Genomic DNA, 27216 nt, shown 5'->3' with positions numbered 1-27216 from the left:
GAGCCCAGCATGTTCTATTCCAAAGTAGAATCATTTTGGAAGCAAAGAATATCTTTTGTTTAACAATGGTGCATTCCTCTTAGAGTATAAAAGCCTCTGAGATGCCAAAATGGTTTATTTGGAACTTTTGTTGCTGGTATTGAGAAAGTAAATCCTAAAGATTTTGTTAAAATCTTTGGCAAGTCAAATGGTTTCTAACTATTTGTTTTCAACAAAACTGAAAAAGATTCAAATCAAGATATCTTGTACATCGTTAAAAATTATTTTCAAAGCTAGATCAGCAGGTGATTTCTGGCATTTAACTCAGAAGTAGTTCAAAGAATTGTAACATTGCAATGACAAAACTTCTTTCATTCCCATTCTCATTTTTTATGTGAATGAAGTTTCTCAACTCTTACATCCATTAAAACAACAACTACAAGATAGTGTGAGAATTGCTGCTGAGCATTTTTTTATTTTAGTAGTAGCTAAGAATTGTCCATGGATGATGGAACTGATTTAAAAAAATCCATCTTGTTAAGAGATGAATTTCTAGTAAAAACTGACTGTCCACATTTTATAATTAATATAAATATAATAGTTATATTTAATCAATTCTATTATAAATATTTGTGATGATAATTCATTTTAGAAGAAAATTTTATAAAGTATTATAGATATGAGAAATGAAATATATATTCATCTATTTTTTCAAGAAGAATAAAATGAATGAGTAAAAAACTCTCAACAATAAAATGTAATGCATTATGATGAAATTCAAGGGAAATAGAAGTATGTAAAATTTTTGACAGTTAAAGAAGAGCCTACTCCTTTATTTCTGAAATGGATGATATCATTATCAAATTGCTATGGTGTTTAGATTCGAAAGGCTGTATTTAAAAGAGCAAGACATTGGGAGGCCAAGGCAAGCAGATCACTTGAGCTCAAGATTTCAAGACCAGCTTGGCCAATATGGTGAAACTCCATCTCTACTAGAAATACAAAAATTAACTGGATGTGGTGGCGTGCTCCTGTAATCCCAGCTACTTGGGAGGCTGAGGCAGGAGACTCACTTGAACCTGGGAAGCAGAGATTGCAGTGAGCTTAGATCGTGCCACTGCACTCCAGCCTGGGCAACAGACTGAAGTGCAGACCCTATCTGGAAAAAGAAAAAAGAGCAATGCAATAGCTTAAAATGTCTGTATTTATAATATATTGGAAAGTTTATATTTTCCATTTTATAACTATTGAAATTTATGAGAAACATTTTAGGTGTCACCTAAAAAATAGTTAGTGATCAAAATTGTTTGAAGATCACTGTACTAAGCTATGCAGACTTGTAATAATCTCAATTAGTTTAACTTTTGTAATCTGAAAAAGTAGGCATAATTATATCAAATTTACAGAGTACTGTGAGAGTTAAAAGAAATAATAAATGCAAACATCCTAGCAATAAAAATGGTCTCAATGAATGTTAAGTTTATTTTCAAGTGAAGACTCCAAGTTGAACTGACCTTTCTAAGAAAGATGGTGTGAGGCCTGCCCCAGCTCCAATGAGAGAGGTTATGGAAGCCTCACCTTGGGTTAGCAGTCCTGGGTAAGGTGTAGGGACAGGCCAAAAATTCCAGAGAAATGAAGAGACATAGCTGGGTACTACTTAATCGGGGCAGGACCAGAACAGGAAACCAAACAATTTCCCACTTCTCCACATACAAAACATTTCCTATGTGTCTGATGCAGTGTGTCAAAGCCATTTCAACTATTACATAATTTAATCCCATGAACAAACTAAAACAAAGATTTTCCAATGAGATTTTCTCTGACCCACTACATTCAAATTGCAGGTTCATCCCCATTTCCTGCTTAATTTTTCCATTATACACAACATCTGGCATTTCATATATTTTATTTTTTATTTGTCCCCCACTAGAATGTAGTAGGGTAGAAATCATGAGTTTTGTTTACCATGCTATATCCACCAACTGCAATAGTATTGGGCAAGTAGTAGATGTTTACTGAATTCAATGTATCAATAAATATTTAAAAACTTAAAGGAAAAATATTTAAGGGGACAATGTTTATGAACCAAGTGAAAACTTGTGGGATGAATGCAAGAACAAAAATGTGGACAAATAGGTGTTGAAGGGGCGTGTCTGAAGGGTACGAATTAATAAATCAATTTCATTCTGGAAAAATCTTTCCAGTGCTTTCAAAACTCTGCTTTGTTCAGGTAGAGTTAATTAATGCTCCATGAGTAAAAGTTCCGTAGTAAAATAAGCTTGAGAAATCTTTTTGGAAATTCATGACATTAAAAGACTGAAAGAAAAAACATAAATGAAAATGTAATCTTAAATTTTAAGGGAAAGTGAATTTATTTGTGCAGAATACTTTTTTCTTCACTTACTTTTAAACGTTTTCCATCGAATATTAGCTTATGAATTTCTGCTCTTTAGGCATACCTCAGTTCTATGTTCTTAGTGAAATCTTGCTGAAAACACTGCTCTGAATATGTGACATGAGGCTAGAGAAAGTCATAACTGAAGGGACAGACTAAGTGAATGGCAGCTTGGAGCACCAACCTATAAAGGGGCTAAGACATCTCTAGACAATTGGAAATATGCCGCCAGTTCTGTTTTCCACTACCAGATGGAAAATGGTGAAATGCACATGGTTCTTACTTCTGCTGAAGGAGATAGTGCTCTCTAGTGGAAATTAAAACAAAAGGACCCTCCTTGCTGGCATCAATTGCTATAGCTGTGCTCCTCACTAACCACTACACGTAGTTATTTAAAATTTTAATTTCCTATGTTTTAAATTAAAATTTCTGTTTCTCAGCTCAGTTGTATTAGCCACACTTCCAGAGCTCAGCAGCCACATGTGGCTTGCAGTGACTGTACTGGATAGCACAGAAATAGAACATTCTCACCTTTGGACAAAGTTTGTACAGGGTGTACCACTAACCCCAAGCCAACCAGCTGACATGCCTTAAGTCTGTTGTCATAGTCAACTAAAATTCCCAAACCATTAAAATGCCTGATATTGTGCTTTTTACTAGGAATAAGTGATTCACTTTGTTGTTGAATTTTTCATTTCTTAAAAATACCTCTCAAGAAGTAATTTCAGAAAAAAACCACAATTTCAAATATTTTAACTTTAAACAAAAATGTTACATTAAACATAGCTTTTTTAGCATAAAAAGGCATACTATTTTTTATTTATGGAAAATTAGTTTTATTGTATCCCTACTAAATAATATTGAACAATTTTACAAAGAATTTTGGCTTAAAGCAGTGAGTGTCATATTTTTAGCTTATTTGTATTCTCTATCCTACCCTTTTCTAGGTGGACTCTATCTTCCTCAACTTCAGTAAGGAATAATGAGAGTTACTAAAGTTTCAGGCTTGTGTTATTTCTGGAAATCCAAAATACTCACGAAAGCTATTTGGAGAGCAAGTTTTGTCATAAACGATCCACGGCATTTATCCTGCATGAAAGCTGGGTAGTAGCACAAGAAAACCTATAAAGATTCACAAACATTTGGCTTACTTATTCTGGTCATGTCCATATGTGTAAAAGAGGCAACTGACAGGCATCATGCCCAAGAAATTATCATCAATTAAAATCCACTTTGGGAGGCTGAGGTGGGCAGATTATGAGGTCAGGAGTTTGAGACCAGCCTGGCCAACATGGTGAAACCCTCCCTTTACTAAAAATACAAAAATAAGCCAGGCATGGTGTCACACGCCTGTAATCCCAGCTACTTGGGAGGCTGAGGCAGGAGAATTGCTTGAATCCAGTTGGCAGAGTTTGCAGTGAGCCAAAATCACACCACTACACTCCAGCCTGGGTGGCAAAGAAGACTCTGTCTCAAAAAAAAAATTATCTTTTGTTTATTGCTATAACCATTCTCTTAAAAATCTCAGTCAGTATCCTCTGCACACACTTCCCTCAAAATCTATCTCATATATAACATTCTAAGTGCTAGAAAAATATTAATAGTGTCTCTTTCTTTTTCTTTTGCCATTGACTTGAATTGTCTTGCTGGCTGAGACATATTTTTGATGCTTATCAAGTTAAATTACCTCTTTCTACTGAGTCAATTCATTCTATCATAAAACATAGCATGCAAAATATTACAGACAATGTATGACCTCATGATTATGTATTTTACATAGAATCTTTTATAAAATGCTTTTCTCTATATATTCATTAGCTTGACAATTTGTTGTTATTTTAATGTAACATATTTCCTCTTATCAGCACATTGGGAACTGGGGTTTCTTGATCAGGCCTTGGAAAAAGTGCATATGAATAGAAGCTTGAGAGATTAGTTGTCAACTAATAAATTAAACATAAGACAAGTAAGTGTAGCATCTTGCAATTATGTCCCTAAAAGCTAACTATACATATATACAGAAAGCTTGGGGGAGACATGGCTCAGTAGATACATTTGTGAAAAATATTTGGTGGTTTTAGTGATTCTTGATTTTGAGATATGTTGGCAAAATGACAGTGTAGTGGATACTAATTGGGACAACTGTCTGACTATCCCCTCTTTTCTCTGAGAACAACAATAACACACAGGGTTAGGTCTCCATTGGTCACGTCTGATCTAAATTACCTGCAGCGAACTTGCCCAGGTGGCATGATAAAGACTGGCCAGCCAACCTCTGTTCCCAAGATTTGTCACTCAGAATTAAGGAAAGAGAGTTTGTTAATGACCTGTGAGATATGGCACCTGTCAGTACTATATTTTCCCAGCATGAGTGTCCTGGAAGGATTTACGCCTTTCAAGTTCTAGTCAACTAACTGTCAGGCCAGTTTGCCCATTCTGTGCAGTAAAATAAGATGTAGCCATTTATGCCTAGTGTTCCATTATTGGAACGCTAAGCTAGTGGGAGTCATTTACATCCTACTGCTCATGGTCATCAACAAGGTCTGATTTTTCACCAAAAAATTGCAACTTCCAGCATAAATGGATTAAAATCTCAGTTATTGTCCTCTGTACAAACTTCTTCCAAAATTCTTTTCTTTACTCTTTATCCTTCAAAATCTCCTATCTTTTCAGTGGCTTTTTTTTTTTTTTTTTTTTGCCTAAGCTCATTTGAGTTGGCTTTCTATCACTTGCAACCAAAGTTGAGAATACATATTGTTGTCAAAGGAGCTAATGAAATATTAGTCTACAATACTGTAAGTAGTTAAGACAAGATGAGTGATACCCATATTTTATTTTAAACTGTTGCAATATAGTGATTCTGGATGTCAAATTTGATGGTGAAGAGATTCAAAGTTACATCATATAAAAGGAGTTTGAAAGAATTAGGAATTTAATTTAGAAAAGAGACTCCATTTGAATGATAGCCTGCTATGTTGCTGTTAGATTTGTTTTATACTGATTTAAAGGAACTTAAAAATTATCTGAAGTCCAACATGCTTTCAATGCCCAAATCTCTTCTATTTACTGCCTAGTAGGTAGCTGACTTATTCTTGATAAATCCAGTGATTTAAAAATAATTCCGTTAATAGCTATTGAGTACCCACTGTGTGCTAACTACTGTACTAGAATGTGTTTTGGCAATGAGGAGAGATATTGTCTCTGTCCTTGTGGCAACTATGCATTTGCTAAGGAATTAACTACCACTTGACACATCTCATCTTTAGATAATTCAGAAAATTCTTCCTGGGACCAGTGGAAAAACATTATAGAAATACATGATCTATTTGAATAGTTTGAAAATGGCTAAATCTAAATAAGACCAGATATTTAGACAGATTTGGATAACATCCAGTTTTAGATTACATGAAAATAAGGACACCTTTTATACAAGTGGTTTCTAATTTTGGGACTGCAGACCACAAGGAATCCAAGGAGTTACTTAAAAAGGTTTAGGAATCCACATGTGCTTTAGTAATAATTTCAGATTAATGTGTAAAATTGCTACCACTATTATGTAAGTGGCCATTGAAATTTTCATCCATTCATGCCTTCATCATTCAATATATAGAAGACCTATCAGGTTCTAGATATTGTTCTAAAAGCTGGAGGAAAAATGCAGAACAAAAACATTTGGAAAGACTGGGAGTCACCACTTTGTGCTCCCTGGAAAACTCAGCATTATTTACTGTATGCTTTTATCAGAATGTCAGATGGCAAATCTATGATTCTGTTGGCTTTTGAGGAGAGGGGCAGACTGGGCTTTTCACATGCAAAGTTGATATACAAGTTGTTAGGTTATAAATAGTACTCTGTAAGCCATATGATCCAGGATGACTCAAAAATTTTAGGACTTTTATTTTGAACTGTGGTAGTGGATAAAATATAACTTGACCAAAACTACATTATTTTTCTATGTTCATACAAAAGAGAGTTTCTTCTTTTCTTATGGCAGTTAATTTAATGTGAAACAGGCCTGTTCAAAAATAATGAGATGTCTGTTTCCATGGCAGCTTTACAAGAACTGTCCACAAAGCAGAAGATTTCAAAAGCTCCAGTAACCTGTCCTCAGAATTGTGTGGTTGTTAATAATCTTGGGAGACCCTGCAATCCTAGGGGATATGGTATCAGAAGTGAGAAAAGAAAACAATCAAGCTCTGTTCTTTGCCCCTTTCTTTGCACAGGGCTAAAAGGTGAGGGCAAGACTACAGAGACCCATTAGTCAAGATACATCTTAAAAAGAATTAGTTAGAACCAGTGAATGGTGCACTATCCCAGTGCTATCTGTTGTGGGACACGTTTTTGTTGCCTGTATTACAAAGAATAATACGTAAGTGTTCACAAGAGCGGTGCCTTCTTCCAATATTACTGATAAAATCAATACTATCTATGCATAGTCATGTTAAAATACAGAAAATCTTCTAGGATATAAGCAGATAAAAAAGGACTCTACAGTATTAATATACTTAAAAGAAAGATATGTCAAAAGAATGGAGTGTTGGCATGAAATATGGTAAACATGGTGTCAAAGAGGAATATTTTGGCAGCATTTATACAGTGTTGTCTAGAAAATGAAGAGAAACCACATTGTTACTTATATCTCTGCTGTAGGACAGAGATTTTTTTAAAATCAGGTTTTATTATGGCTTGAATGAAATCTCTCTGTGGTTTGTACATTTCTGTGCTTGCCAAGTAATTATTAAAAATTCTTAAATTGCCTCTTGATTAACTAGGTGCCAGGAAGCAGACACAGTATACTATTCATTGTGGAGGTATATGTTCCATTGTATATTAACATGTTTTCATGGAAGATCTGATCAGTGAATTTGGGTATAGAGTGTGACTGATTGTCTAAATTAGTAAATTTGACCTTCTAGCTTATGTATGTATCATTTATTGAGAATCTGAGATCCACCAGCTCATGTTCATGGATAAAATGAAGACTAGAAAAGGAGACTATAACCTTGGACAATGATGCCATCCCATAAGACTCTGTCTAAGCAATTAGTTATTTACCCTAGGTGAATTATTTTCCACCTACCTTCTGGTCCTCTGACCTAGAAATCAGTCATTGGAAATGTGGAAGATTAGTCTCATTTGTAAGATGCTTTACAAAGAACAAACAAAAAACACAAAACTGGAAAAAGGTCCCTCTGTCCAGATATATGTTTTTATTTCCACCCCACCTATGAACATCCAATTCCCAAATTGGTATCTATATAGGCATAGATGATTTAATATAGTACACACTTTATTTTAAAAAATTGCATTTATACATTATAGATGCCAATTAAAAATTCCCAGATTTCAAACACTTAAGTTGAATGATTCTTACGAATTTTGTTGTTGTTAATATTTTAAGTGGTTTGATAAGGGGAATTAGGAACACTGAGGACAAATGTTTTGAAGATCTTTTTCAGGCTTAACTCAGGTACAAATCTGGTTTAAGTTGTATTGATCATCACAGATTAGCTATAAACTAAACTCTGGCTATGACTAAATATGTTGGATTGAATGACTTATAAGTAACTTTTAATTTTTAAAAGTTGATAAACAGGATGAGGAGTGTAACTGCCTGATAGTTTCACCTTGCTTGCTGCCTAGACGGAGCCGATTTATCAAGAAAGGGTAATTGCAATAGAGAAAGACTTACACAGAGCCAGCTGTGCAGGATACAGGAGTTTTATTATTAATCAAATCAGTCTCCTGGAAAACTCGGGGACTAAAGTTTTTAAGGATAATTTGGTGGGTGGGGGCTTAGGAAGTGGGGAGTGCTGATTGGTCAAGTTGGAGTGAGTTTTTCTTGCTGTCTTCTGTTCCTGGGTAGGGTTGCAGAACTGTTTGAGCCAGATTACAGGTCTGGGTGGTGTCAGCTGGTGCATCAGAATGCGGAGTCTGCAAAATATCACAGGCACTGATCTGAGGTTTTACAATAGTGATGTTATTGCCAGGAGCAATTTGGTAGGCTTAGAATCTTGCAGCTGCAAAAGTACTAAACCATAATTTCTAATCTTGTGGCTAATTTGTTAGTCCTGGAAAGGCAGTCTAGTTCCCAGGCAGGAAGCAGTTTGTTTTGGGAAAGGGCTGTTATCATCTTTGTTTCAAAGCTAATTGATAATCTAAGTTCCTCCAAAGTTAGTTTGGCATATTCTTAGGACAGCCTGGAGGTTAAAGCAAGATGGAGTTGGTTAGGTCAGATCTCTTTCACTGTAATAATTTTCTCAGTTATGATTTTTGCAAAGGTGGTTTCAATCCCTCCCTTTGGATTTTCTAACAACTTATTCTTCAAGTGTGGGCTATGAAGTTGGAAAAAATGAAAACTGCTCTAACCTTTTCCTGCTGACAGGGGGATAGACATTGACCCCAAGGTAAAAGGAGTGGAACTGCTTTGCCGCTGTCTGCATGTACTCATGGGTGCCTCATTAAGGTTTCAAAGCTTGCATGACAAGGGCGTTAGTATTCTCATCTATAGTTTTAGCAAAGAACAGTGAACTATAAGGTAAATAATGAGTCCCAGGATAAAGATTGAAAGCCTTAGCTTCAGAAGTTTTGGAGAATTGATCTTAAACTCTGGGGGATCCAGGTGAATAGCTTGTAGAACAAATTCGACATGGGGTTACTAACCGAGAGAGATTTGGGTCAGAGGTTGTTAGACAGATTGGGATAGACAGGAAAGAGTGAATTTAAATGTACTGTCCCATATCTTTTTTTGTCAGTTGCCTAGTCCTGAGACTAGATTAGTTCAGCTCAACAGCTATCTTATGTATCAGGAGGTTCATTGCAAATGGGCTAAGCCTCTTAAGTTATAGAGGAGGAAGGTGGTGGCAATCTGACATGTTTTTATTGCCTGTATTACAAAGAATAAGCTTCAGTTTTCAGGGCCTCAGGTAAAAGGTAGTAGCCATTTCATTGAGTCCAAGTCGGAAAAGTGAAACAAAAATCTGAGAGTGTTAGTTTGGGGACTTGCAGCCCATAAAGAATTCAAGATTTAGTTCAAACTATAGAAAATAATAAAAATTCAAGAACAACTAACAACAGATATACTATAGTTTTTTGAAACACATTTTTTCTCTCTCCAGTCCCCACTTTTATTAAAGACAAATCATAGTAAGACAAGTTTACTTGCAAAATAAATCTTAGTTTTATTATGCTTGGCCTGATTATTTGCATAAAGTGCATTAGGAATAATTATTTTCCATACAAATTGTAGAATCTATCTTAAACTTTTTAAAATTGGCTTTGCTGAAAGTTTGTTCCATAAGGAATATTAGGTTACACTCTTTTTTTTTTTTGAGATGGAGTCTCACTGTTGCCCAGGCTGGAGTGCAGTGGAGTGATCTCGGCTCACTGCAAGCTCTGCCTCCTGGGTTCACACCATTCTCCTGCCTCAGCCTCCCGAGTAGCTGGGACTACAGGCACTCGCCATCATGCCTGGCTAATTCAGGTTACACTCTTTAAAGCCTTGAGCCTAGTTACAGATTTGTGACATCAAATACCTAGATTAGTTGGGTAAATTCTTCTTGGCTTGAGGTCTCAGGATAACTTGGGGGCTACTGGGTCTGTCAGAAAGTGACATTCTTTACTTACCTTAGGCCAGGAACCCTGTACAGGTATAAGGCCAGTTAGCCCAATGGGCTTTTTTTTTTTTTTTGACAGAGTCTTGCTGTGTCACCCAGGTTGGAGTGGAGTGGTGTGATCTCGGGTCACTGCAACCTCTGCCTCCTGGGTTAAAGGGATTCCCCTGCCTCAGCCTCCAAAGTAGCTGGGATAGCTGGGACTACAGGTGCCCACCACCACTCCTGGCTAATTTTTTTGTATTTTAATGGAGATGGGGTTTCACTGTGTTGGCCAGGATGGTCTCAATCTCCTGACCTCGTCATCTGCCCACCTTGGCCTCCCAAAGTGCTGGGATTACAGGCGTGAGCCACCATGCCTGGCACCCAATGGGGTTTTACTGGCTCTACAAGTCAAGTTTGATTCTTAAGAAAAAAAAAAAAGCACACCATTCCAGTCCAATCTTTTGGTAAAATAACCAGCATCTCCAATTGTGTTCTGTTACAAAAGAAAACAGATTCTTATTACACTTATGAAAATAACTATACTGCCATAAGTTGAGTATACTGACAAATAATTTCTAAATTCTGGAGAAATCAGGTAAGAGAGAAAACAATATGCTCTGAACTTTGTTTACAAGAGTATACTTTACTCAATCACTAAAAGTTGTAAATAACTCAAAAGGAAAAAAGTTCTCCTAATTCTGAAAAATAAAAGGATTAGCAATGTTTAACATATCAGCTCTCCATGAGAGTCTTAGAAGTTTTGTTTGTTTGTTTGTTTTTTTCTAATTTTATTATTATTATACTTTAAGTTTTAGGGTACATGTGCACAACGTGCAGGTTTGTTACATATGTATACATGTGCCATGTTGGTGTGCTGCACCCATTAACTCGTCATTTAGCATTAGGTATATCTCCTAATGCTATCCCTCCCCCCTACCCCCACCCCAAAACAGTCCCTGGTGTGTGATGTTCCCCTTCCTCTGTCCATGTGTTCTCATTGTTCAATTCCTACCTATGACTGGAGAACATGTGGTGTTTGGTTGTTTGTCCTTGCGATAGTTTGCTGAGAATGATGGTTTCCAGCTTCATCCATGTCCCTACAAAGGACATGAACTCATCATTTTTTATGGCTGCATAGTATTCCATACTGTATATGTGCCACATTTTCTTAATCCAGTCTATCATTGTTGGACATTTGGGTTGGTTCGAAGTCTTTGCTATTGTGAATAGTGCCGCAATAAACATACCTGTGCATGTGTCTTTATAGCAGCATGATTTATAGTCCTTTGGGTATATACCCAGTAATGGGATGGCTGGGTCAAATGATATTTCTAGTTCTAGATCCCTGAGGAATCGCCACATTGACTTCCACAATGGTTGAACTAGTTTACAGTCCCACCAACAGTGTAAAAGTGTTCCTATTTCTCCATATCCTCTCCAGCACCTGTTGTTTCCTGACTTTTTAATGATCACCATTCTAACTGGTGTGAGATGGTATCTCATTGTGGTTTTGATTTGCATTTCTCTGATGGCCAGTGATGATGAGCATTTTCTCATGTGTTTTTTGGCTGCATAAATGTCTTCTTTTGAGAAGTGTCTGTTCATATCCTTCGCCCACTTTTTGATGGGGTTGTTTGTTTTTTTCTGGTAAATTTGTTTGAGTTCATTGTAGATTCTGGATATTAGCCCTTTGTCAGATGAGTAGGTTGCAAAAATTTTCTACCATTCTGTAGGTTGCCTGTTCATTCTGATGATAGTTTCTTTTGCTCTGCAGAAGCTCTTTAGTTTAATTAGATCCCATTTGTCAATTTTGACTTTTGTTGCCATTGCTTTTGGTGTTTTAGCCATGAAGTCCTTGCCCATGCCTATGTCCTGAATGGTATGCCTAGGTTTTCTTCTAGGGTTTTTATGGTTTTAGGTCTAACATGTAAGTCTTTAATCCATCTTGAATTATTTTTTGTATAAGGCGTAAGGAAGGGATCCAGTTTCAGCTTTCTACATATGGCTAGCCAGTTTTCCCAGCACCATTTATTAAATAGGGAATCCTTTCCCCATTTCTTGTTTTTGTCAGGTTTGTCAAAGATCAGATAGTTGTAGATATGCGGCATTATTTCTGAGGGCTCTGTTCTGTTCCATTGGTCTATATCTGTGTTTTGGTACCAGTACCATGCTGTTTTGGTTGCTGTAGCCTTCTAGTATAGTTTGAAGTCAGGTAGCGTGATGCCTCCAGCTTTGTTTTTTTGGCTTAGGATTGACTTGGCAATGTGGGCTCTTTTTTGGTTCCATATGAACTTGAAAGTAGTTTTTTCCAATTCTGTGAAGAAAGTCATTGGTAGCTTGATGGGGATGGCATTGAATCTATAAATTACCTTGGGCAGTATGGCCATTTTCATGATATTAATTCTTCCTACCCATGAGCATGAAATGTTCTTCCATTTGTTTGTATCCTCTTTGATTTCATTGAGCAGTGGTTTGTAGTTCTCCTTGAAGAGGTCCTTCACATCCCTTGTAAGTTGGATTCCTAGGTATTTTATTCTCTTTGAAGCAATTGTGAATGGGAGTTCACTCATGATTTGGCTCTCTGTTTGTCTGTTATTGGTGTATAAGAATGCTTGTGATTTTTGCATGTTGATTTTGTATCCTGAGACTTTGCTGAAGTTGCTTATCAGCTTAAGGAGATTTTGGGCTGAGACGGTGGGGTTTTCTACATATACAATCATGTCATCTGCAAACAGGGACAATTTGACTTCCTCTTTTCCTAATTGAATACCCTTTATTTCCTTCTCCTGCCTGATTGCCCTGGCCAGAACTTCCAACACTATGTTGACTAGGAGTGATGAGAGAGGGCATCCCTGTCTTGTGCCAGTTTTCAAAGGGAATGCTTCCAGTGTTTGCCCATTCAGTATGATATTGGCTGTGGGTCTGTCATAGATAGCTCTTATTATTTTGAGATACGTCCCATCTATACCTAATTTATTGAGAGTTTTTAGCATGAAGGTTGTTGAAATTTGTCAAAGGCCTTTTCTGCATTTATTGAGATAATCATGTGGTTTTTGTCTTTGGTTGTGTTTATATGCTGGATTACATTTGTTGATTTTCGTATGTTGAACCAGCCTTGCATCCCAGGGATGAAGCCCACTTGATCATGGTGGATAAGCTTTTTGAGGTGCTGCTGGATTCGGTTTGCCAGTATTTTATTGAGGATTTTTGCATCAATGTTCATCAAGGATATTGGTCTAAAATTCTCTTTTTTGTTGTGTCTCTGCCAGGCTTTGGTATCAGGATGATGCTGGCCTCATAAAATGAGTTAGGGAGGATTCCCTCTTTTTCTATTGATTGGAATAGTTTCAGAAGGAATGGTACCAGCTCCTCCTTGTACCTCTGGTAGAATTTGGCTGTGAATCCATCAGGTCCTGGACTTTTTTGGTTGGTAAGCTATTGATTATTTCCTCAATTTCAGAGCTTGTTATTGGTCTATTCAGAGATTCAACTTATTCCTGGTTTAGTCTTGGGAGGGTGTATGTGTTGAGGAATTTATCCATTTCTTCTAGATTTTCTACTTTATTTGCATAGAGGTGTTTATAGTATTCTCTGATGGTAGTTTGTATTTCTGTGGGATCGGTGGCCATATCCCCTTTACCATTTTTTCTTGCATCTATTTGATTCTTCTCTCTTTTCTTCTTTATTAGTCTTGCTAGCGGTCTATCAATTTTGTTGATCTTTTCAAAAAACCAGCTCCTGCATTCATTGATTTTTTTGAAGGGTTTTTTGTGTCTCTATTTCCTTCAGTTCTGCTCTGATCTTAGTTATTTCTTGCCTTCTGCTAGCTTTTGAATGTGTTTGCTCTTGCTTCTCTAGTTCTTTTAATTGTGATGTTAGGGTGTCAATTTTGGATCTTTCCTGCTTTCTCTTGTGGGCATTTAGTGCTATAAATTTCCCTCTACACACTGCTTTGAATGTCTCCCAGAGATTCTGGTATGTTGTGTCTTTGTTCTCATTGGTTTCAAAGAACATCTTTATTTCTGCCTTCATTTCATTATGTACCCAGTAGTCATTCAGGAGCAGGTTGTTCAGTTTCCATGTAGTTGAGCGGTTTTGAGTGAGTTTATTAATCCTGAGTTCTAGTTTGATTGCACTTTGGTCTGAGAGAGAGTTTGTTATAATTTCTTTCTTTTACATTTGCTGAGGAGTGCTTTACTTCCAACTATGTGGTCAATTTTGGAATAGGTGTGGTGTGGTGCTGAAAAGAATGTGTATTCTGTTGATCTGGGGTGGAGAGTTCTGTAGATGTCTATTAGCTCTGCTTGCTGCAGAGCTGAATTCAATTCCTGGATATCCTTGTTAACTTTCTGTCTCATTGATCTGTCTAACGTTGACAGTGCGGTGTTAAAGTCTCCCATTATTATTGTGTGGTAGTCTAAGTCTCTGTGTAGGTCACTAAGGACTTGCTTTATGAATCTGGGTGCTCCTGTATTGGGTGCATATATATTTAGGATAGTTAGCTCTTCTTGTTGAATTGATCCCTTTACCATTATGTAATGGCCTTCTTTGTCTCTTTTGATCTTTGTTGGTTTAAAGTCTGTTTTATCAGGGACTAGGATTGCAAATCCTGCCTCTTTTTGTTTTCCATTTGCTTGGTAGATCTTCCTCTATCCCTTTATTTTGAGCCTATGTGTGTCTCTGCATGTGAAATGGGTTTCCTGAATACAGCACACTGATGGGTCTTGACTCTTTATCCAATTTGCCAGTCTGTGTCAAAAGTTTCTTCCTAGCCTTGATGGTCTTTACAATTTGGCATGTTTTTTCAGTGGCTAGTACCGGTTGTTCCTTTCCATGTTTGGTGCTTACTTCGGGAGCTCTTTTAGGGTAGGTCTGGTGGTGACAAAATCTCTCAGCATTTGCTTGTCTGTATTTTATTTCTCCTTCATTTATGAAGCTTAGTTTGTCTGGATATGAAATTCTGGGTTGAAAATTCTTTTCTTTAAGAATGTTGAATATCGGCCCCCACTCTCTTCTGGCTTGTAGAGTTTCTGCCGAGAGAACAGCTGTTAGTCTGATGGGCTTCCCTTTGTGGGTAACCTGACCTTTCTTTCTGGCTGCCCTTAAATTTTTTTCCATCATTTCAACTTTGGTGAATCTGACAATTATGTGTCTTGGAGTTGCTCTTCTCGAGAAGTATCTTTGTGGCGTTCTGTGTATTTCCTGAATTTGAATGTTGGCCTGTCTTACTAGGTTGGGGAAGTTCTCCTGGATAATATCCTGCAGAGTGTTTTCCAACTTGGTTCCATTCTCCCCGTCACTTTCAGGTACACCAATCAGACGTAGATTTGGTCTTTTCACATAGTCCCATATTTCTTGGAGGATTTCTTCATTTCTTTTAATTCTTTTTTGTCTAAACTTCTCTTCTTGCTTCGTTTAATTCATTTGGTTTTCCATCGCTGATACCCTTTTTTCCAGTTGATCGCGTCGGCTACTGAGGCTTGTGCATTCATCACGTAGTTCTCGTGCCATGGTTTTCAGCTCCATCAGGTCCTTTAAACACTTCTCTGCATTGGTTATTCTAGTTAGCCACTAGTCTAATTTTTTTTCAAGGATTTTAACTTCTTTGCCATTGGTTCGAACGTCCTCCTTTAGCTCGGAGTAGTTTGATCTTCTGAAGCCTTCTTCTCTCAACTCATCACAGTCATTCTCTGTCCAGCTTTGTTCCATTGCTGGTGAGGAGCTGCGTTCCTTTGGAGGAGGAGAGGCACTCTGATTTTTAGAGTTTCTAGTTTTTCTGCTCTGTTTTTTCCCCCTCTTTGTGGTTTTATCTACCTTTGGTCTTTGATGATGGTGATGTACAGATGGTTTTTTTGTGTGGATGCTCTTTCTGTTTGTTAGTTTTTCTTCTAACAGTCAGGACTCTCAGCTGCAGGTCTGTTGGAGTTTGCTGGGGGTCCACTCCAGACCCTGTTTGCCTGTGTATCAGCAGTGGTGGCTGCAGAACAGCGGATATTGGTGAACTGCAAATGCTGCTGCCTCATTGTTCCTCTGGAAGTTTTGTCTGAGAGGAGTACCTGGCCATGTGAGGTGTCAGTTTGCCCCTACTCGGGGGTGCCTCCAAGTTAGGCTACTCGGGGGTCAGGGACCCACTTGAGGAGGCAGTCTGCCCGTTCTCAGATCTCCAGCTGCGTGCTGGGAGAACCACTACTCTCTTCAAAGCTGTCAGACAGGGACATTTAAATCTGCAGAGGTTACTGCTGCCTTTTGTTTGTCTGTGCCCTGCCCCCAGAGGTGGAGCCTACAGAGGCAGGCCGGCCTCCTTGAGCTGTGGTGGGCTCCACCCAGTTCGAGCTTCCTGGCTGCTTTGTTTACCTACTCAAGCCTTGGCAATGGTGGGCACCCCTCCCCCAGGTTCGCTGCTGCCTTGTGGTTTGATCTCAGACTGCTGTGCTAGCAATGAGCGAGGCTCTGTGGGCGTAGGACCCTCTGAGCCAGGTGCGGGATATAATCTGGTGTGCCGTTTGTTGAGCCCATTGGAAATGCACAGTATTAGGGTGGGAGTGACCCAATTTTCCAAGTGCCATCTGTCACCCCTTTCTTTGACTAGGAAAGGGAATTCCCTGACCCCATGCACTTCCCAGGTGAGGCAATGCCTTGCCCTGCTTCAGCTCATGCACGGTGAGCTGCACCCACTGTACTGCACCCACTGTCCAGCACTCCCCAGTGAGATGAACCCAGTACCTCAGTTGGAAATGCAGAAATCACCTGTCTTCTGCGTCGCTCATGGTGGGAGCTGTAGACTGGAGCAGTTCCTATTTAGCCATCTTGGCTCCACCCCAGAAGTTTTTTTTCTCTGTTCCAATAGCACAATTTCTAATGTTATCAGAGACCTGTATTCAAGAGTACCCATCAGAGTTTTCTATCAGATTATAAACAACCTTTTGAAAAGAATCAAAACAAGACAATAATTATCTGTGGGTGACAAAATTCTCAGGACAACCATAGTTAAAAATGCAATTAAAACAGAAATCTGGTCATCTCTGTGACACACAACAATTTAACATAAGAATTATAATTGGGGGAGGGGCCATGAAAATCTGATGGAGCCATTAGGGGGAGAGGTGGCTGTGGTATCCACGAATCAGCAGTCTTAGTCTTTTCTGCCTGTCGGCTCTGGAGAGTCAGGACAGTCTGGAAGACAGTCTGGAAGAGGGGAGATCCCCCCAAGCACTGCACACCTGCTCTGCCAAGGGGCAGCCAGACTACCCTTTTAAGCAGGTCCCTGATCCCATTTCCCCTGACTGGGTGAGAACTCCCAACAGATGTCTCCAGATACCTCATACAAAAGCCTCTAGTTGGCATCAGGTCAGTGCCCCTCTGGGACAGAGCTCCCAGAAGAAGGAGCAGGCAACCATCTTTGCTGTGTTGCAGCCTCCACTGGTGATACCACTAGGTACAGGAGGGACTCAGGTGAATAAAGTCTGGAGTGGAACCCCAGGAAACCACAGCAGCCCTACAGAAGAGGGGCCTAACTGCTAAAAGAAAAATAAACAGAAAGCAGCAACAACAACAACATCAATGAAAAAGGCCCCACAAAAACCCCAGCCAAAGCTCAGAAGCTTCAAAGATTGAAGGTAGATAAACCCACAAAGTTGAGGAAGAATTAATGCAAAAACACTGAAAGCTCAAAAAGCCAGAGTGCTTCTTCTCCTCCAAATTATCTCAACATCTTTTCAGCAAGGGCACAGAACTGGGCTGAGGCTGAGATGGATGAACTGACAGAAGTAGGCTTCAGAAGATGGGCAAAAATGAACTTTGCTGAGCTAAAGAAGTATGTTCTAACTAATTTCAAAGAAGCTAAGAACCAAGATAAAACATTGCAGGAGCTGTTCACCAGAATAACCAGTTTAGAGAGAAACATAAATGACCTGATAGAGATAGAAAACACAAGATGAGAACTTCACAATACAAACACAAGTATCAATAGCTGAATAGACCAAGCAAAATAAAGAATATCAGAACTTGAAGATTATCCTGCTGAAATAAGGCAGGCAGACAAGATTAGAGAAAAAAGAAAGAGAAGGAGGAGCAAAACCTCTGAGAACTATGAGATTATGTAAAAAGATCAAACCTATGACTGATTGAGGTACCTGAAAGAGGTGGGGTGAACATAACCAAGTTGGAAAACACACTTCCATATGCCAGGAGGATATCATTTAGGATATGCCAGCAGGATATCATCCAGGAGAACTTCCCCAACCTATCAAGACAGGCCAACATTCAAATTCAGGAAAACCAGAGAACCCCAGTAAGATACTTTATGAGAAGATCAACCCCAAGACACATAATCATCAGATTCTCCAAGTTCAAAATGGGGAAAAATGTTAAGGGTAGCCAGAGAGACAGGCCAGGTCACCTACAAAGGGAAGCCCATCAGACTAACAGTAGACATTTCAGCATAAACTCTATAACCCATAATAGATTGGGGGCCAATATTCAACATTCTTAACAAAGGAATTTCCAACCCATAATTTCATATCTAGCCAAACTAAGCTTCATAAGCAAAGGAGAAATAAGATCCTCTTCAGACAAGCAAATGCTGAAGGAATTCATCACCACCAGGCCTGTCTTGCATGAGCTCCTGAAGGAAGCACTAAATATGGAAAGGAAAAACTGTTACCAGCTAGTACAAAAACACACTGGAGTACACAGACCAATGACACTATGAAGCAATTACATAAATAAGTCTGCAAAATAACCAGCTAACATCATGACAGGATGAAATTCACTCATAACAATACTAACCTTAAATGTACATAAGCTAAATGCCCCAATTACAAGGCACAGAATGGCAAGCTGGATAAAGGGTCAAGACCCATTGGTGTGCTGTATTCAAGAGACCCATCTCACATGCAAAGACACACATAGACTGAAAATAAAGGGATCTAGGAAAATTTACCAAGCAAATGAAAAGCAGAAAAAAGCAGGGGTTGCAATTCTAGTGATATGGTTTGGCTGTGTCTCCCCACCCAAATCTCACCTTGAATTGTAATAATCCCTATGTGTCAAGGGCAGGACCAGGTGGAGATAATTGAATCATGGGGGCAGTTGCTGCCATGCTGTTCTCATGATAGTGAGGGAATTCTCACAAGATCTGATGGTTTTGTAAGGGGTTTCCCCCTTTGCTTGGTGCTCATACTCTCTCCTGCTTCCCTGTGAAGAGGTGCCTTCCATCATGATTGTAAATTTCCTGACGCCTCCCCAGCTGTGCTGAACTGTGAGTCAATTAAACCTCTTTCCTTTATAAGTTACCCAGTCTTGGGTATATCTTTATTAGTGGTGTGAGAGTGGTCTGATACAGCAAATTGCTACCAGGAGTGGGGCACTGCTGTAAAGATATGCAAAAATGTGAAAGTGACTTTGGAAATGGGTAACAGGCAGAGGTTGTAACAGTTTAGAGGGCTCAGAAGAAGACAGGAAAATGTGGGAATGTTTGGAACTTCCTAGAGACTTGTTGAATGGTTTTGACCAAAATGCTGATAGTAATATGGATGGACAATGAATTCCAGCCTGAGCTAGTCTCAGATGGAGATTAGGAACTTCTTGGGAACTGGAGCAAAGGTGACTCTTCCTATGCTTTAGCAAAGAAACTGGTTACTTTTTGCCTCTGCCCTACAGAACTGTGATACTTTGGACTTGGGAGACATAATTTAGGGTATCTGGTGGAAGAAATGTCTATGCAGCAAAGCTTTCATGAGGTGACAGAGCATAAAAGTTTGGAAAATTTGCAACCTGATGATGCAGTAGAAAAGAAAAACCTATTTTCTGAGAAGAAATTCAAGCAGGGTGCAGAAATTGGTGTAAGTATTGAGAAGCCAAATGCTAATTGCCAAAACAATGGAGGAAATGCCTCCAGGACATGTCAGACACCTTTATGGCAGCCCCTCCCATCACAGGCCCAGAGGCCTAGGAGAGAAACATGGTTCTCTGGGCTGGGTCAAGGGCCTCCTGCTGTGTGAAACCTCAGTACTTGATGTTCTGTTTTCCAGCTGCTCCAGCCATAGCCAAAATTGGCTAAAGTATAGCTCAGGGCATTGCTTCAGAGGGTGCAGGTCCCAAGCCTTGGCAAATTTCATGTGGTGTTGGTCCTGTGGGGACACATAAAGCAAGAATTGAAGTTTGAAAACCTCCACCTAGATTTCAGAGGATATATGGAAATGCATGGATATCTAGGCCTGGAAAAGCCACACTCAATGCCAGCCCATGAAAGCAGCAAGGAGGTGGGCTATACTCTGCAAAACCACAGAGGCGGAGCTGCCCAAGGCTGTGGGAGCCCACCTCTTGCATCAGTGTGACCTGGGTGTGAGACATGGAGTCAAATGAGATCATTTTGAAACTTTAAGGTTTAATGATTGCCCCACTGGATTTCAGACTTGCATGGGGCCTGTAGCCCCTTTGTTGTGGCCAACTCCTTCCATTTGGAATGGGTGGATTTACCCAATGCCTGTACCCCCATTGTATCTAGGAAGTAACTAATTTGCTTTTGATTTTACAGGCTCATAGGCAGAAGGGATGTGCCTTGTCTCAGATGAGACTTTGGACTTGGACTTCTGGGTGAATACTGGGATGAGTTAAGACTTTGGGGGACTGTTGGAAGGGCATGATTGTGTTTTGAAATGTGAGAACATGAGATTTGGGAGGGCTGAGGGGAAGAATGATGTGGTTTGCTTCTCTGTGTCCCCCCAAATCTCACCTTGAATCGTAATAATCCCCATATGTCAAGGGCATGATCAGGTGGAGATAATTGAAACATGAGGGCTGTTTCTGCATTACTGTTCTCATAATAGTGAGGGAGTTTTCATGAGATCTGATGGTTTTATAAGGGGCTTCTCTGTTCACTTGGTGCTTATTCTGTCTCCTGCTGCCTTGTGAAGATGTGCCTTCTTCCATAATTGTAAATTTCCTCAGGCCTCTCCAGCCATGCTGGGTTGTGAGTGAATTAAACCTCTTTCCTTTATAAATTACTCAGTTTGGGGTATGTCTTTATTAGCAGTGTGAGAGTGGACTAATACAACTAGTTTCTGACAAAACAAACTTTACAGCAACAAATATAAAAAAAGACAAAGAAAGGCATTATATAATGGTAAAGGGTTCAATTCAACAAGAAGAGCTAATTCTCCTAAATATATATGCACTCAATACAGGAGTACTCAGATTCATAAAACACATTCTTAGAGACCTACAAAAAGATTTAGACTCCTGCACAATAATAGTGGGAGACTTTAACACCCCACTGTCAATGTTAGAAAGTTAAGACAGAAAATTAACAAAGATATTCAGAACTTGAACTCAGCTGTAGATCAAATGGACCTGATAGATATCTACAGAGCTCTCCACCCAAAAACAACAGAATATCATTCTTGTCCATGCCATATGGCATGGAACTTACTCTAAAATTGATCACATAATTGGAAATAAAACCCTTCTCAGCAAATCCAAAAGAACTGAAATCACAACAAACAGTCTCTCAGACCACAGTGCAATCAAATTAGAATTCAAGATTAAGAAACTCACTCAAAACCACACAAGTACAAGAAAATTGAACAACTTGCTCCTGAATGACTCTTGGGTAAACAATGAAATTAATATAGAAATCAAGAAGTTCTTTGAAACTAATGAGAACAAAGAGACAACATACCAGAATCTCTGGAATGCAGCTAAAGCAGTGTTAAGAGGGAAATTTATAGCACTAAAATGCCTACATCAAAAAGCTAGAAAGATCTCAAATCGACATTCTAACATTACAATGAAATGAACTAGAAAACCAAGAGCAAACAAACCCCAGAGCTAGCAGAAGACAAGAAATAACCAAGCTCAGAGCGGAACTATAGGAGATAGAGACACAAAAAAACGCTTAAAAAAATCAGTGAATCCAAGAGCTTTTTTTGAAAAAAAAAAAAAAGATAAAATAAATAGACCACTATCCAGACTAATAAATAAGAAAAGAGAGAAGAATCAAATAGATGTGATAGAAAATGATAAAGGGGATATCATCACTGATCCCACAGAAATACAAACAACCAACAAAGAATGTTATAAACACCTCTATGCAAATAAACTAGAAAATCTAGAAGAAATGGATAAATTCCTAAACACATACACCCTCCCAAGACTGAACCAGGAAGAAGTTGAATCCCTGAATAGACCAATAATAAGTTGTGAAATTGAGGCAGTAATAAATAGCCTACCAACCAAAAAAATCCCAGGACCAGATGGACTTACAGCTGAATTCTATCAGACTTAGAATTCTACCAGAGGTTAAAAGAGGAGCTGGTATCATTTCTTCTGAAACTATTCCAAACAATTGAAAAGGAAGAACTCCCTAACTCATTTTATGAGTCCAGCATCATCCTAATACCAAAACCTGGCAGAGATACAACAAAAAAGAGCACTTCAGGCCAATATCTCTGATGAACATCAATGCAAAAATCCTCAATAAAATACTTGCAAACTGAATCCAGCAGCACATCAAAAAGTTTATCCACCACAATCAAGTTGGCTTCATCACTGGGATGCAAGGCTGGTTCAACATATGTAAATTAATAAATGTAATTCATCACATAATTATAATTAAAGACAAAAGCCACATGGTTATTTCAATAGATGTAGAAAAGGCCTTCAAAAAAATTCAATATTCTTTCATGTTAAAAACTCTCAATAAACAAGGTACTGAAGGAATGCACCTCAAAATGATTAGAACCATTTATGAACAAACCCACAGCCGGTATCACACTAAATGGGCAAAAGTTGGAAGCATTCTCCTTGAAAACTTGTCCAAGACAAGTATATCTTCTCTCATCACTCCTATTCAACGTAGTATTGGAAGTTCTGGCCTGGACAATCAGGCAAGAGAAAGAAATAAAGCACATCCAAATAGGAAAAGACAAAGTAAAATTGTCTTTGTTTGCAGATGACATAATTCTACATCTAGAAAACCCCGTATTCTCAGCCTAAAAGCTTCTTAAACTGATAAGCAACTTCAGCAAAGTCTCAGGATGCAAAATCAATGTGCAAATATCACAAGCATCCGTATACACCAACAACAGACAAGCAGAGAGCCAAATCATGAATGAACTCCCATTTGCAATTGTTACAAAGAGAATAAAACAAATACCAAGAAATACATACAGGTAACAAAGGAAGTGAAGGACCTCTTCAAGGAGAAGTACAACCACTCCCCAAGGAAATCAGAAGGACACAAACAGATGCTCTGGGTAGGAAGAATCAATATCGTGAAAATGGCCATACTGCCTAAAGTAATTTACAGATTCAATGCTATTCCCATCAAGCTACCATTGACATTCTTCACAGAATTAGAAAAAACAATTTTAAAATTCATATGAAACCAAAAAAGAACTCATATAGCCAAGACAATTCTAAGCAAAAAGAACAAAGCTGGAGGTATCATGCCACCTGACTTCAAGCTATGCTACAAGGCTACAGTAACCAAAATAGCCTAGTACTGATATAAAAACAGAGACATAGACCAATGTAACAAAATAGAGAACTCAGAAATAAGACCACACATCTATAACCATCTGTTCTTCAACAAACCTGACAAAAACAAGCAATGGGGAAAGTATTCCCAATTTAATAAATGGTGCTGGGAAAACTGGCTAGCCATATGCAGAAAATTGAAATTGAAACTAGACACCTTCCTTATTCCTTAAACAAAAATTAACTCAAGATGGATTGGATGTAAAACTCAAAGCTATTAAAAACTCCAGAAGAAAACCTAGGTTAATGTCATTCGGGACATAGGCACAGACAAAAGTTTCATGCAATTGATGAAAACAATTGCAACAAAAGCAAAAATTGCTGAATGGGATCTAATTAAACTAAAGAGCTTCTGCACAGCAATAGAAACTATTATCTGAGTGAACATACAACCTACAGAGAGGGAGAAATTTTTGCAATCTAACCATCTGATGAAGGTCTAATATACACAATCTATAAGCAACTTAAATTTACAAGAAAAAAAGCAATCCCATTAAAAAGTGGGCAAATGACATGAACAGACACTTCTCAAAAGAATGTCTTCTTAAGAAGACAACAAACATGACATATGACAAGGAGAGCAACATCAGTGATCATTAGAGAAATGCAAATTGCAACCACAATGAGATACCATCTCATACCAGTCAGAATGGCAATTATTGAAAAGTCAAATAACAACAGATGCTGTAGAGGTTGCAGAGAAATAGAAACACTTTTACACCCTTGGTGGGAATGTAAATTAGTTCAACCATTAAGGAAGACAGAGTGGCAATTCCTCAAAGATCTAGAACCAGAAATATCATTTGGCCCAGCAATCCCATTACTGAGCATATACCCAAAGGAATATACATCATTCTATTATAAAGATAACATGCGTTTGTTCATTGCAGCACTATTCATAATAGCAAAGACATAGAATCAACCCAAATGCCCATCAGTGATAGACTGGATAAAGAAAATGAGGTACATATATGCCATGGAATACTATGCAGCTGTACAAAGAAGTGAGATCACGTCCTTTGGAGGGACATGGATGTAGCTGGAAGCCATTATTCTCAGCAAACTAACACAGGAACAGAAAACCAAACACCACATGTTCTCCCTTGCAAGTGGGAGCTGAACAGTGAGAGCACATGGCTGCAGGGAGGAGAACAACACACTCTGGGGCCTGTTAGGGGGAGGTGAAGGGAGGGATAGTATTAGGAAAAATAGCTAATGCATACTGGGCTTAATAGCGAGATGATGGGTTGACAGGCACAGCAAACCATGGTGACACGTTTGCCTATGTAACAAACCTGCACACCCTTTACATGTACCCCAGAACTTTAAAAAAATTATAATTATGACTAATAACATTTACTGAGACATGTCAGCATTTTAGGAATCTTATTATTAATTTTGTAACACATATTAACATATTTATATGAATATAACTCAAAGAAAGTTAAACACCGTTTTAAATTTGACAATGTTTCCTGTATGATTTTAATACATCAAGTAAGCTGAATATGTCTCTTTTGGACTTTTGGGGACCTTTTTTTAAATTTAGAATATGATCTTGGAAGGCTTGCCAAATATTAAAGGTTTAAAATACTGGATATCACAAAATATGATCACAGGTTATTCATTTAGCTGAAATGGTAACTCAAAAAAATTTTAAAAGGAAAAATCCATACTCACTGATAGAGGAGAGAATCAGCTTTCTAAACAAGACCCAATAAAGACAGCATGAAGCCAGTGAAATCTATCTCTTCTCCCTCCCCACTCCGGCTTTTGTAGTTTACTCAAAAGGCAAACAAAAATCTTTTATTGTCTCTCAATATCCTATAAAATTTTTTTTCAAAAGAGAAAACCAAATTTTATTTTTGTATTAGTGCATCTTTAATGCTAAAGCTGGTTTTTAATTAAATTTTATAAATCTATTCAGTTTTAACTAGTTTGATTATAAAGTAAGATCATAAACTTTTTACAACTTTATAATATTTTTGTTAAAGAACAAATTGATGTTCAAAAAAATCCTATTACTTTGACATATGGGCCAAGATTCTGGCCCTATGTCAGTGTGCATTTGTTTTAATATTTAATTTATGGAAGAACTAAATAATAAATACCCTTTTAATTTTAGTCAACTTGCTCACTGACAGAATTCTTTATAAAGTTAATTTTTCATAAACCTTCTATAACTTGCTTAAGCTTTCAATTTTATTTTCTTTCTTACAAGAAAATATAATTCTTAAATTTTCTAAATTAGACAAAATTAGTTTTTTGAAAAAAAGATATTCCTATGACTTTGTATCAAAAACACATAATTTTTCTTTTTAGTGTAAGCAATTTTAATTAGATAGGTGCAGAGTCTAGGATACACAACAGAAATGCAGATAAACTCTGACTGTTTCCAGCACAGCTAGGAGACATGGCTAGCTCCACATGTCCCCAGGCCTTAATTAGAATCTATTGACTCTAAAGCATGTAAATTACACAGTTTTCAAAAGTCAAAGAAGCAGTTTATGACATTAAAGTATTTAGCAAATCTAATCTCTGACTTAATTTAGACCAAATGTTTAAATTTTGAAGACATTTTTATTTTACCAATAATCTTTAAAACTGTTTTTATTTCCCAAAGATTACTATAAAGTCACATGAACTAGAAGGCATTAGAGTTTCTATTTTTCTGACAAAATATTTGATTTAAGTACTTTCATTTTCTTTAAGCCAATTAATTAGAGCTCTTTTATATAAAGATCAAACACACAACACTTATAAATATACAGACAGAAGAAGATGTAGCAGTTGTGAGTTTTTTGTTTTCATTTTATGAACCTTATCACAACTCATACAGGCCATCTATGACACAGGTGGACTTTCTGACTTGTCCTATATTTTCCTCTTTCTTCAATAATTCGTCATTCTACTTTAGGAACGGAATTTACTGTACAAGATCCTTTCTCATGTTAAATTTCTTTTCTTTATAACCTTCCTTACCATAAATACATCTTCAGATCCATAAATTTTTTTACATATCTCTCCTCTACTAAAGTAATTTCTGATGTCTCCTAAAGTCAAAAATGTCAGGTAATGTGATGCAACATAGAGCAGAGCCTTAGATTTTGAGAGGAACCTGTCTGCTTACACTTCTTGGGGTTCCATGAGGAAAACAGAGATTTCTCCCAAAATATGCCCTGTGGCACCTTCTCTGCTTTTCCCAAGGAGTCCCAGGCTCTCGGAAATTACCTTAGGTCCTCTCATGTGGGCATCAAGGGTGGCAAGAAGACATACTGGGGAAATAATTCAGTAGACTGAGAAGAAAAACAAACAAGAACTTTTTCTCAAAAAAGGGGAAAAAAAAAAGATCCAGGAAGAGAAAAGTCATAAAAGCCTTTTAAATATATATGTATATGTATATATACATATATAAATATATATCTTGAATATTCATTTTTAATTAAACTGGTTTTAACCGTAGAGCTCTTTAAATAATTTATTTTTTTATCTCTTGTCATATGACTCTAGCCAGGACAGACGGCCAATATTTCTGGCTTTTGAATTCTACCACAGGTGACCTCCCATGCAAAATTAGCGAATCTTAACTAAGATTATGACTTAACCATGCATGCATAAGCTATCTCAGAGACGATAAGCAGTTTCTTCTTTCTTTCTTTTCCTTCCTTCCTTCCTTCCTTCCTTCCTTCCTTCCTTCCTTCCTTC

At 37.9% G+C, this 27216-nt stretch overlaps 1 pseudogene; it reads right to left on the bottom strand.

Moving 5' to 3' along the window:
- LOC116477248 (olfactory receptor 7E24-like) overlaps positions 1-27216 on the bottom strand; it is a 91782-nt pseudogene that overhangs the window by 16438 nt on the left and 48128 nt on the right.

Source organism: Hylobates moloch, unplaced genomic scaffold (genome assembly GCF_009828535.3).
Source record: "Hylobates moloch isolate HMO894 unplaced genomic scaffold, HMol_V3 SCAFFOLD_11, whole genome shotgun sequence".
In the NCBI taxonomy this organism is placed as follows: Eukaryota; Metazoa; Chordata; class Mammalia; order Primates; family Hylobatidae; genus Hylobates; species Hylobates moloch.
This window is presented reverse-complemented; position numbering and strand designations above follow the sequence as displayed.